The 13,050-nt window shown below is 47.1% G+C and overlaps 1 protein-coding gene across 2 annotated transcripts in view; it reads right to left on the bottom strand.

Annotated features, from left to right (window-relative positions):
• Positions 1 to 13,050, bottom strand: part of ROR2 (receptor tyrosine kinase like orphan receptor 2) — a 225,830-nt gene that overhangs the window by 88,995 nt on the left and 123,785 nt on the right. The window lies entirely within an intron of this gene.

Here is a 13,050-nt window from a genome sequence, read left to right as displayed (position 1 = left end):
GAGAGAGTGATAACCATCCCACAGCAAAGCTGCACTACCTTAAGTTGACATGATCTTAAATCTCCTAAAAATGTGACAAAGCATTTGAAGAGGTGTCTTTAACTGACATCTATACTTTTAAATCATTTTGAACATCTCAGAAGGAGAAATACAGACTGCCTGCGGGGAGACCTGTGGGCTGTGGCTCTGCCTGCCTTCCAGAAGCTTCCCTCCCTCCCACTCGGGGCCTTTGAGCAGGTGGAGGGCAGAGCTGACATCTGCCGTTTCAAACACAACTCCAGTGGCTCAGTGCTGGTGAGGCGGTTGGCTTGCATTTCTCTCAGCCAACCTGACTTTACCGAAGTAAGATCGGGAAAGAAGGCCGGGACCCGGCGGGGAGGGGCAGAACTGGACCGTCCCCAACCTGAGTTCGTGCCAGGACCCCGGCGTGCCTCTGCTGAGGAGGGCAGGAGACCTTCCGTGGGGTCCAGGGTTCCTGGTAAATCCCAGACCAATGCAGCTATAGGACCACTGCAGGTGGCTGTGCAAGATAGAGATAGTGACTGGCAAGATAGAGATGGTCTCTACCACAAGGCACTGGGGAAAGGGTTCGGCTTGGACAGATCCTGATGGCTGCCACCTGCTACGTCTGACCCCTGCAACTTGCAGGCGCCTCCAGCTTGGCCACCTGTGCGTGTCTCCTCCGGGGAGGGAAGGGGGTCTATCTTGAGCTGCACTGGGCCAGGCACTGATGCCCAGGACCACCCTGCCTGGCCACCAGCGCCAGGAGCAGCACCCCCTCCACCTGCCAGGCACTCATCGAGGCCTCCTGGGTCCTGCGGTCCTATGGCCACCTTGCCAATATGAGGCCCCATCTGGTATCCATGGGAACGGAAAGAAAGTCAAGGCTGGGTTTAACGATCCTGATTAAGATTTACTTAAGGAGTAAAAGCAAAGAGAAAACAAAGGCCCAGCTAGTCGTTAAGGGGAGGTGGGAGGAGGGGAAAGAGGGAGAAGAGGGAGGGAAAAGAGGGAGAAGAGGGAGGGGAACGGGCCATGGGCTGTTTTAGCGTCTCCAGCTTTTGTTTATGGCTGTTCCAGACAATCTGAAAATTATCAGGTGGGGGAGGGGGAGCCTCAACACGCTCTGGTCCGCGATGCAATTTATGAAGCATTTCCTTTTCTCTGGGGCCAGAGCAGTGATCACATGAGCCTTTGCTTTTCTAAACTCCGTGTTTGTTTTTGTAGTTTCTGCCAAACTAAATCAATTCAGCTTGTGGCAACTTTAAAGAATTATGACTCGCTCAAACAGCCTCAAAGTTTGACTTCTTTCCAAGAACGTGGACCAACGTTTGTATAGGTTTCACAAGCCTGGCGATCAAATCCTCTAATTACACAAATCTGTGTCACAGAACTGCAAATTAGTAACTTCTCCGATGACAGATTCCTATTCTTTGATATACAAGGCTAAATGTCTTTCATTCAGGGAAGGAAGAAATACTAAACTTTTTTTGCAACAGCACAATCATGTATCTCTTGCAGGATCTTTAACTGGTACAAAATGCCACACCCCCCACAGGCTGTCTCCCTGTACTCCACAACCACTGACCCCCGCCCACCATGCCAGCCCTCCCCCGGCCCCCGGTAGCCAGCCCTCTCCCAGGGGGTCCCTCATGCCACCTGGACCCCAGGGGAGGTGGAGACCCCTCAGGTGACATGGCAATGTCTGCAATGACTGAACCATTCCTAACAGAGCCTTCTGAGGTGGGAGAGAGGAAGCATACGCCACAAAGAAAGCCCCAGGACTCTCTAGCAGAAAAGAGACCACGGCCACACTGGCACAGTAAGCCTAACGCTGCATCCATGAGAAAACAGAAAGAACAGTGTGGGCTCAGGGGGTCCTCGCGACTGCCCCAGCAGTCCCGGAGACGGAAATACCAATGGCGCAGAGAACAGCCCACTCAGAGCCTCGGGCAGCCTCACCTCTGGCCTTTCTTAGTTGCACAGGAAGCCACCAACTCAACTCCCTCCCACCCTGAGCCCTACCCAGAGCAGCTTGGGGGACCAGGGCCTCCCCAGCCCGCAGGATCCGGCCCCTCCCTCCACTGCGGGGCATGCTGTTCTGTCTCTGTTCTTGAAGGATAGCCCCCTTCTTCCATCCCAAGAAGAACCCACACCCCCCGCCCCCCAGCTCCATCCAGTCAGTCCCCAGAGAGGTGGTCCACCTCTTCCTCTCTTCCCAGCCAGGAGCCTGGTGGGTCTAGAGGAGGGAAATGGCCACAGTGGGGTGAACGGACTGTGGCCCAAGGATGAGCCCTGGTGAACCCTGAAGCCAAAGGGAGCTGTTGGGGCAATGAGGTGTCAGCCCAGGGCCAGCACTGACACAGCATGGGAACACCACAGAAGCGCCAACCTTGTCACTGAGCAGCTGACCCCCACCCCCAGGCTCCTGGCAGAGCTATCGCTCCACAGTGAAGGTCCTGCTTCCCAGACACCAACCTTCAGGGCTACAGGCAAGGCTGCTCATCTGTGTGTGTGTCTATGTCTGTGACGATGCGCATGTCTATGTGCATGTCTTTGAGTGTGTCTGTGTGTTGTGTGTGTGTCTGTGTATGAGTGTGTCTGTGTGTTCTGTGTGTCTGTATGTGTCTGTGTGTCTCTGTGTGTATCTGTCTTGGCATGTGTTCTGTGTCTGTCTTTATATGTGTCTTTGAGTGCGTATCTTTGTGTGTATCTGAGTATTCTGTGTGTCTCTGAGTGTTCTGTGTGTCTGTCTTTGAGTGTCTGAGTGTGTGTTGGTATGTTTCTGTTCTCTGTGTGTCTGTGTCTTTCAGTGTGTCTGTGTATCTGTCTTTGTGTGTTTTTGAGTGTGTTCTGTGTCTTTGAGTATGCATCTGTATGTATCTGTGTGTCATTCAATATTCTGCATGTGTGTCTGAGTGTTCTGTGTGTATGTCTGTGTCTTTGTTCTGTGTGTGTCTATGTTTGTCTTTGAGTGTCCGTCGGTGTGTCTCTAAGTGTGTTCTCTGTGCGTGTCTGTATTTCTGTGTGTCTGTTTAGTGTTCTGTATGCGTCTGTCTTTGAGTATGTCTGTGTGTGTGCCTCTGAGTGTGTATGTGTCTGTCTTTGACAGTGTCTGTATCCGTGTGTGTCTGTGTGTGCACACCTGTCATATGAAGAAGAGGCGGCAAGAAGGTCGGGATGGTGATGAGTCTCTCACAATGCCGCCTTCAACACTAGAGCTATCTTTGTAATCTTTTTTCTTTCTACTTAAAAATTAACATACATTTTGCATTCTTCATTACATATCCATGTTTGTTTTGGTTTTTAAAATGCACTGCCCCCACCTCAAATTTTAATTCAGTAAGCAAAACAATGTCGGGAAGACGGACGTGTTTCTCCTGAGGCTCCAAGTCTAATCCTCAAGACCCAAGCAAAGCCACGCTCCCAGGGCAGGATGCCCTCCACAGTCAGCCAGGAATCTCAGCAAGATGGACACCAAGGCCCCAGCAGAGACCAATGGAAGCAGAATTCAATGCCCTGAACACATTCATCTGGGGTGTCCTGGGGACCTCACAAAGAGCCAGGCAGTCACGTCCCCAGCCCTGAACAGAGAGAATGCACAGTGGCTTCAGTGTGGTCCCCAGATCAACAGTCAGGAGCCGCGGGCAATCTATCCACAGGGTCCATCACCACGCTGGCTCCCTCCCCTCCCCTCCCCTCCACACCCATGTGCGCAATGCTGTTTCGTAGTCCAGTGGGTTATTACGTAGCCAAGAGCTTCCCATCAATGGGTGTGTCATGGGTTGAGTTGTGTCCCCCAAAATCATATATTGAAGTTAAAACCTCCAGTCCCTCAGAATGTGACCTTATTCCTTAGGGTCTTTGCAAAGTTAAACTGAAGTCCTAGACATGGGCCCTAATCCATTATGACCCATGCATGGCCTTATAAGAAGGGGAGGTGAGGCCAGGCGCAGTGGCTCACTCCTGTAATCCCGCTCTGGGAGGCCAAGGCAGGCGGATCACCTGAGGTCAGGATTTCAAGACCAGTCCGGCAAACACGGTGAAACCCTGTCTCTACTAAAAATAAAAAATTAGCTGGGCGTGGTGGTACGCGCCTGTAGTCCCAGCTACTCAGGAAGCTGAAGCAGGAGAATCGCTTGAACCCAGGAGGCGGAGGTTGCAGTGAGTTGAGATCATGCCACTGCACTCCATCCTGAGCAACAGAAGGAGACTCTGTCTCAAAAAAAAAAAAAATAAGAAAAAAAAAAAAAGGAGGGGAGGTGAGGACACAGACATGCACAGAGGGACAGCCATGTGAGGATACAGGCAGAAGACAGCGTCTGCAATCCAAGGAGAGGCCTCAGGAGAACCATTCCTGCCCATACCTTGATCTTGGACTTCTGGTCCCCAGAATTAGGAGAAAGCAAATTTCTGCTGTTTAAGCCGTCCAGTCTGTGGCACTTTATTACAGCAGCCTTTGCAAATAAATACGGTATATGACAGGCATGCATTGCTTCGTTATTATTGCCCAACTTCTTTAGTTAAAAAGCACCTCCCCTCCACCGTGGAGCCACCATTCTACTGTCTGTACCCTTCCTGGTGGTCTCCCTTCCACACTGGCTGACTGGTCTTCCCGGCAGCCTGCTCCCTCAGCAACACCTGCAGATCAGACTGCCCCCTACAGTAGCACCCCCTACCCCACAGCTCCCCTCCACAGCCCTGCATCCCCGAAAGACCCACATGCTCACCTGTGAGTCACTTACTCCCCCATCCTCGTTCTCCAGCCCTTCCAAATGTGAGTCAACCATCTGTCAGTGCCAAGCATTAGTCTTTCCACTATCCTCAAGCATCATCTTGGCTCAGACGTTCACTCCAGGACACAAATATTACCGCCTTGGGGAAGATCGAAGATCCTCGCATCTCTACCTTAGGCAAGGACTCCAGCCCTGGTGTCATTACACAGCACTCACCACACCCACTGTACTATCTACTCAGCAGTTTCCAGGCACTGGGACCCAGGGTCCTTGTCCTTCAAGGTTTCCTGTTTCTTGGGTAAAACTGATGCTGAATGTATGTTTAGTGAAAGGTGGACACAAGCAAAGGAAAGATGGAAGGAAGACAGCTAAAAATATATACATAAACAAAAAAGCCTCACAGCTAAACAAAAACCAGGAAAAGGCTAGAAAGAAAGATGCTTCGAAACAAATTGTAAACAGGGCAGTTGACCCAAATCAGGATGAAAGAAAACCATGAAGTGATGGAAATGTAAAGAGGCCAACATTTGAATATGAAATTTGAACTGGAACCAGCTATACAAAGTCAGGATTTTTAAACATGTTTTCTCCTGGAGTTGGCTACTTAAAGGGCCTGGAGGCAGCAGCCACCCAGGGTCCCTGAGCACACCAGCATCCATGCATTGGTGTTTACACACCATCACCAAGGACCAGAGCACCCTGGGAAAACAGTTCATCTTTGCTCTGGACAATGGGGATGTATAATACAAGGTGAGCCAGGGTACCTCACCATGCCAGGTGGCAAGAAAGAGTCAAAAACTAAAAGAACAAAGGCATCTGCTTCCTGGGCTCCCATAGACTGAATTGGAGCATCAGGAAGAACAAAAATGACTCTGTAGTACACTGAGTTTTTAAAAATATCATCAGCCATGAACGATGCTCAAAAACTGGCAGAGGAGGCTTTTCTTTTCGGTAGAAATGGCAAAGTTAGAAAATCGTCATTTTGCAACGTGCCATAAAATTCTTGATTCAGGCAAGACTCACTGGATGCAAAAACCACTGAGCAGAAGGTTGTTTGTGGAACAAGATAGATACAGAATGTTCAAGTGTCGTCCTACGGATTTTATACCCGGGACAGGCGGAAAAACAATATGGTTTTTCAGAGGAGCGGGAGAAGGGGCAGCCGCCATTTTAACCAGGTGGTCGGATTTAGTGTCTCTGACAGTGGGACCACTGGCCCCCACGTGTGATGCAGCCAGAAGTGCACAGCTTCTCCAGTAAGTGCTCTGGCCACAGACGGGCAGACATCCAGTATGACAGCAAACACAAGGGCAGAGGAAGACAGTAAGGGAGACAGCAAGAAACATCACCAGAGGGAACAGTCACACTAATTCAAAGGTACCACGTTCTAGAAGATAACTAGCTTTTCCTCTTCTAACAGTTAATGTCACAAAGATAAGAACAAAAAGAAAGGGCTGTTTTAAAGAGTCTGAGTAGTTATAACAAGCGGATCCAGGTTTGCAGACAGAGCAGATATTTAACACATTCTGAAGAGAACTGGAGAAAGGTGAACATCAAGTAACCATCAGATGGCATCATGGGACTGCTGTTAATTTTGTTCCACGTAAGAATGGTGCTGCCATTATGGAGAACAACACTGTTCTTCTTAGAGGAGATGAATTCTCATAAATTTGGGGTGGGGGAATGTCATGATGTCAACAACTTATTTTCAAACTGTTCAGCAACAATTTTTTTTTTTTTTCCCCAAGACAGAGTATTTTGCTCTCTCGCCCAGGCTGGAATACAGTGACATGATCTTAGCCCACAGCAACTGCTGCCTCTCAGGTTCAAGCAATCCTCCTGCCTCAGCCTCCCAAGTAGCTGGGATTACAAGCACATGCCACCATGCCAGCTAATTTTTTTTTTTTTTTTTTGTATTTTTAGTAGAGACGGGATTTCACCACGTTGGTCAGGCTGGTTTCGAACTCCCAACCTCGTGATCCACCCACCTCGGCCTCCCAAAGTGCTGGGATTACAGGCATGAGCCACCGTGCCCAGCCTCAGCAACAAATGTTTATAAAATATGGACTTAAGGGGCAGAGAGGAAGTGGGGGCAAGAAACAGCATACTATTAACAACTGCTGAATCTGGGTGGAGAGTTTATGTGTGTGTTTGCAGTATTATCTTTCAACTTTTGTACATATTTGAAAACTCTCATAATGAAAAGGAATACAGAGGCCCTCATTCCCAAGGTGACGATGAATAAACAGGATTACATTTAGTTAGGCTGGGGCATCAGGAAAGGTGCCCCCAAGGCATGAGGAGCTCCAAAGGCATGAGGCTCCTCAATCTCCTAAATTTCTCTGAAATACACAATCCCTGCTGGATTCACCAGCTGTTCCTCTAAGACCCTCGCAGTTTGTTGCTTTTCTTCCACACCTGTACTCCGGTTCAGCCTGCTAACAGACTTCCACTAACAGGGCCCAGGTAAAACAGGCGTTTCACAATGAGCTGGTGCTTCACAGCAGTGCGTCTAAGTCGACAGGCGGAGAAAATAAGAATTTCATGTGCTGACAACAGAATCTGCCAGACTTTCTCTACTTCACAGTTCCCAGGTAATCATCATGACCAGGCCACCCTCCCAGAGAGACACCATTGTGGGCATCTTACAGGTAAAGGATGAGCCTCGGGCAGGTAAACAAAGGCTCAAGAGCCACAAGGAAGTGATGAAGCTGGGCATTCCGTCCAAGTCCCTTGGATTACATGCCTGTGGGGTTCCCCCAGCCAAACTCACTGTGTTCCCTGCTAGAGGGGCCTCTCCCACTCACGGTGTGGCCTTTTGGGACTACAGCATCAGCATCCCCTGGCACTTCATGTTTCCAGTGAAGTGGGCACTAAACTTCACTAACAGATAAGAACATGCACGTGCCCGGTGCAGGGCACCCCCTCTGCAGGACACAGTGCATTCAACAGGTCTACTTCATAGTGGCAAACACTCACAGGAAGAGAAGGGAAAGGGAGAAAGAATTCAAAAGCACTCACCAAAAATGCAGTAGGAAACAGAGGACGATGAAATGCAACAAATCCCAATGTTTCAACGCACACCAAAAATGTTCCCAGCAGGCACATCTGGGAGTGCCCAGGGACCCCCCCACCCGAGGCAGCTGTCCTCCGACCCTGGTATGCAACACCCCCATTTCCTTGATGAGAAACAGGGCATTAGGGGTGGGACACACACAGCTTTCCCAGGCGGGACATGGAATCCGTCCCCACACTCTGGAACCAGCCCATGTGTTTGCAATTAGGAAGCAGCCTGCCCTGGCAGGAGGGGGTGCCGGGCAAGGCCTCTTGCCAGCTGTATTTTCTTCTCTGACAAAACAGGGGCCCCCTTAACCTGGTGAACAGCGCTGCCCACAGGGCACCCCCAGCCCACTGGCCTCAAGGAAATGAAAAGGAAGAGGGAGCTCGGGGCTTGGGTCCTGTTCCCAAGTCAGACAGGCCACAGGGCTGGGCTGTCAATGGTTCTTTGTGGCCTTAAGCCAGTGACAAATAACATGTGTCTTTCAGACATGGGGGCCAACATGAAAAACACATACATCTGTTTCCACCGCTGGCAGTGTGTCTGTAACACACAGAAGCCCTTAAAGTGGGGCGCCCCTCCCAGGATGCGGAAGAAAGCCTCTGGTAATCAGGGAAGGCTGGGGACACGCAATAAAGTTCAAGCTTGCTCCAGCCACACCCCACTCGGGAGCAGATGCTCCCAGGTGCTAGGAGAGACGCTCCCTGGAAGCGCGGGGCACGTGATGGGCTATTCATCTACCTGGACACCTGGGGCAAAGTCACCAAACTTGTGGGGCACCCAATGGGCTCCACTTACCTGTAATTCACCTCTAATTCCCCTGTGGTGAGAAGATAAAACAGAGTGCAAAGTACTTGTGAAACCATCCTGAGATCTTGCCCTTGGAAGATCTGGACCGCTGCCATTGCCCAGACGATGCAGAAAGACCTGGACAGGAACAGACCCAGGCAGCGGGAGAAGGTGGGTGTCAGGAAACATCCCAACACCAGTATTCGGAATGCCAGGAGAGAACAGGAGGCACCCATCCAATGTTGTATTTCAACAAGTCATAGGACTTTTGAGTCAGCTCTGAACTGGTTTCACCACAGTGAAAGGATGACTCTTATGCCTAGAAGGTGAGTAAACTATCACTTATTTTGCTGAAAAAAAAAGTGGGGGAGGGTAGGATGGACTGCGGAGGACGAGCCTCAAGTTAGCAAAGCCACAGAAGAATTCTCAGATTTTCTCCATTTCCACAAATTGCTGTCTCGGGCAAACACTGATTCTGAAGCAAGAAGGTCCTTCCATTGGCAAATAAACCAATGAAAAGCTTTACTGCTGACTTACATCAGCTTTGATCCAGCAGAAGTGTGGGTCTCCTCCCTTCGGTCTCTTAGGAACTCTCGCTGGGTGGCTTCACCCTCCTGCCTGCTGGCGATTTGGACAGATAATGTCGATGTCTTATGTTGTACGTGTCCTGTGGTTTTGTAGTTAACAGCCCAGGCTCCCTGGGTTCAAAGCCCACTTTGGCCAGGGCTACCCAGGACGCTCCCAAGAAGCATGACTGCGAGGCTTCAGTATTCTCATCTACAGAATGGGAGGGATGAGCCCTTCCCATTCACAGGACTGACTGTATGGAGGATAGAATATGGTGCAGCACAGCGAACATTCTACCAGCAATCACGCCATTTCATTTTTATACCCAGCTATGTCTCCACACATCTCCGGACCCCCTTTCTTATTTCGTGTTTTTAACCTTGACGTAAACCTTACATTGTTGTGTTCCTTAAAAAACAACAACAGGTCGGGCACGGTGGCTCACGCCTGTAATCCCAGCACTTTGGGAGGCCAAGGCGGGCAGATCATGAGGTCAGGAGATCAAGACCATCCTGGCTAACATGGTGAAACCCTGTCTCTACTAAAAACACAAAAAAATCAGCCGGGCATGGTGGCGGGTGCCTGTAGTCCCAGCTACTCGGGAGGCTGAGGCAGGAGAATGGCGTGAACCTGGGAAGCGGAGCTTGCAGTGAGCCGAGATTGCGCTACTGTACTCCAGCCTGGGTGACAGAGCAAGACTCTGTCTCAAAAACAAACAAAACAAACAAAACAACAACAACAAAAAGAAATACACTGGTTAATTACATGATCGTGCCATTGTACCAGCATAACTATGCAGAAATCAGTGGTTAATTATTGGGTTAAATAAATGTGATTTTTTGTAAATGTCAATCATCAACAAGTATGTACTGTGTCCAGTAACATTTTGAGAAGGGGAGACGCTGAAGTTTCTTTTATAACTTTGCTCTGATTATTAAAATGCAAATCAGCTTTTACAGAAAATTGGGAAAGTGCTAGAAAGAATAATGAACAAAAATTATCTGCCATATGTTTACCAGACAAGACCACTATTAAAGTTTTGATGCACGGCCTTTTGACTTCCCTAACTATATACACACTCTACAGTTCACTTTTCTTACAAGATTAGTCATTTCATAAATTGAACTTCTTACTACATTACTTTCTAAAATAATATTAATAATATTTTGTTATATTGCCCCCTACTATATGCTCCATAAGGAAGGCAATTCTTCTACGTAGTCAAGTGTCTCCTGTGAGCTTGGCACACTGCCTGGGTCCTAACAGGCACTTAGCGTGTCTTAGTTGACTAAATCAACATGATATTATAAAAACTTTCCCATATCATTATACATGAATATTATATTTTGAAGGTTTTGCTATATCTTTTTTTTCTTTTTTTTTGAAAATGTGACTTTTAAAAAGTGGAGGTTGCAGTGAGCAGAGATCACGCCACTGCACTCCAGCCTGGGCAACAAGAGCAAAACCCCATCAAATAAATAAATTAAATAAATAAATAAATAAATATTTCTCTATGTAGCTTACCAAATGTACTTAAGTATTTTTCTGCTTCTGAACACTAGGTTCATTTCTAATTGTCAACTGCACCAAATAAAGCTATGATACACTTCCCATCTGTAAATCTTTATTTCACTTCCCATCTACTCAGGACAGATTCCTAGAAGTAAGAGTACTGGGTCCAAGGAGCAGGAGGTAGGTTCAGGATGCATGGCCCAAAATGTTCTCTCAAGAGACTGGTCCAATGTACAGATCAGTCCAACGTATAGATCGATCAGCAGTGTCAATATAATTTTGTTCAATTTGATAACCAAAAAGTGTTCCATGGTAGGCTTAATCTCTAGTTCTGTAATTTCAATGATTCTCAGGACTTCCAAAAATTTTTATACCAACCATAGTAGTTTCCTTCTGAAAAACTGTATTTGTCTCCTTTGCCTGTTCTCCTATCAGTATTCATCATTTCGGGCAGTACCATACTGTAGTTTTTGCAGCTGTTCAATGTATTTGAAAGCACAGTAAAGATCTCCTTTCACCACTTATCATACTCAAAATTGTTTTTGGCATTTGTCATTTCTTTATTCCTCCAAATGAGTCATAGGATACTTTTGTCCAGCATCCCTGAAAAGTCCCACTGGGATGTGGCTTGGGGTTATTTTAAATGTTTGCTACCTTCGGAAGAACTGACATCTTTAAAACATTCAGTCTTCCAGAGCATAAATAAATTATTGTACTTTTGAAAATGTCATTATTCTTACACACTTTCCTATTGTTTGGTCAAGTTTTTAGGTTATTTCAACAGCACCTGCATATTTTTGATGGCACAGTGGTGTGGTTTATCTATTTTGCTTTTTGCAATGGAATGTTTCCCCTGTACATCTTCTGATTATTGATGATACATAGGAAATCTTTTCCAATATATTGTATGTAAATTCATTAGTAAGTTTACAAATTAATTCTAAAAGTTTTTAGTCTATTTACTCGGGCTTTAAGGTACATATTCTCAGCCAGGCGCGGTGGCTCACACCTGTAATCCCAGCACTTTGTGATTTCGAAGTGGGTGGATCACTCAAGGTCAGGAGTTTGAGATCAGCCTGGCCAACATGGCAAAACCCCATCTCTACTAAAAAAACAAAAATTAGCTGGGCGTGGTGGTGCATGCCTGTAATCCCAGCTACTCAGGAGGCTGAGGTGGGAGAATCACTTGAACCCGGGAGGACGAGGCTGCAGTAAGCCAAGACTGTGCCACTGCATGCCAGCCTGAGTGACAGAGCAAGACCCTGTCTCAAATAAATAAATAAATAAAAGTACATATTCTCTTAAAAATAGTAACTGCATCTTCTACAATCCATTAGCTTGCCCCTTGTTTCTGTTTCCTGTCTTAATACACTGACAAGACATGCTGAGCAACCTCATACAAGGCTTTCTGAATTAGCCTTGATATTAAATAGACTACTTAGATTATTACACCATTAATGTTTGCTTTGAGTTTGGTATAGACATTAATTAACATTATAAAAAGCTAAGTGGGAGATTAATTTCTTAAAAGTCTTGCAAGTGTCTCATCATCTCCCTATTTTAAATGGTTAAATGATTAGAAACATAAGAGGATAAACACAAGCTGGGCACTAGGGAGAATTCCACTTTCAAATGACCTCAAGGTATAACTTAAATATATGTTAACTAGACATCATGGCATTGTCCCACCTCCAAGCCAATTAAACTTCACAGGCAGTTTCTGGGGAGTGCAGCCAGAGTGAGACAAACAGATTAACACACTCTACCCTTCTCAGAAGTGTATGGGCACATTTGTAATAAAATACAGACATCTCGGCTGGGCGTGGTGGCTCACGCCTGTAATCCTAGCACTTTGAGAGAGTGAGGCAGGTGAATTGCCTGAGCTCAGGAGTTCAAGACCAGCCTGGGCAACATGGTGAAACCCCATCTCTACTAAAATACAAAAAAAAAAAAAAAAAAAAATTAGCTGGGCATGGCAGCATGCAACTGTAATCCCAGCTGCTCGGGAGGCTGAAGCAGGAGAATCACTTGAACCCAGAAGGCAGAGGTTGCAGTGAGCCAAGATCACACCACTGCACTCCAGCCTGGGTGACAGAGCAAGACTCCATCTCCAAAAAAAAAAAAAACAAAAGCAGGCATCTCAAAGAAGGCTGTGAGCACAAGTGTATTCTGTGAATATTTCCAGGTTACCTGAAACCAAGGGAAAGAAAGTTGCAAATAACTACAGCAGGGAGCAGTGAAATGAAGGCACAGCTGTATTCTGGAACTGGACCAGCTGATGCCTTCTTACAGATATAACCAAGATCCATATAAATCTTCATTCATATGAATGTTCATTAATGGAAACATTAAAAACGATAAAGTTAGGCACTATAAATAATGATCCAC

The sequence above is a fragment of the Chlorocebus sabaeus genome, chromosome 12 (genome assembly GCF_047675955.1).
Source record: "Chlorocebus sabaeus isolate Y175 chromosome 12, mChlSab1.0.hap1, whole genome shotgun sequence".
Taxonomy (NCBI): domain Eukaryota; kingdom Metazoa; phylum Chordata; class Mammalia; order Primates; family Cercopithecidae; genus Chlorocebus; species Chlorocebus sabaeus.
This window is presented reverse-complemented; position numbering and strand designations above follow the sequence as displayed.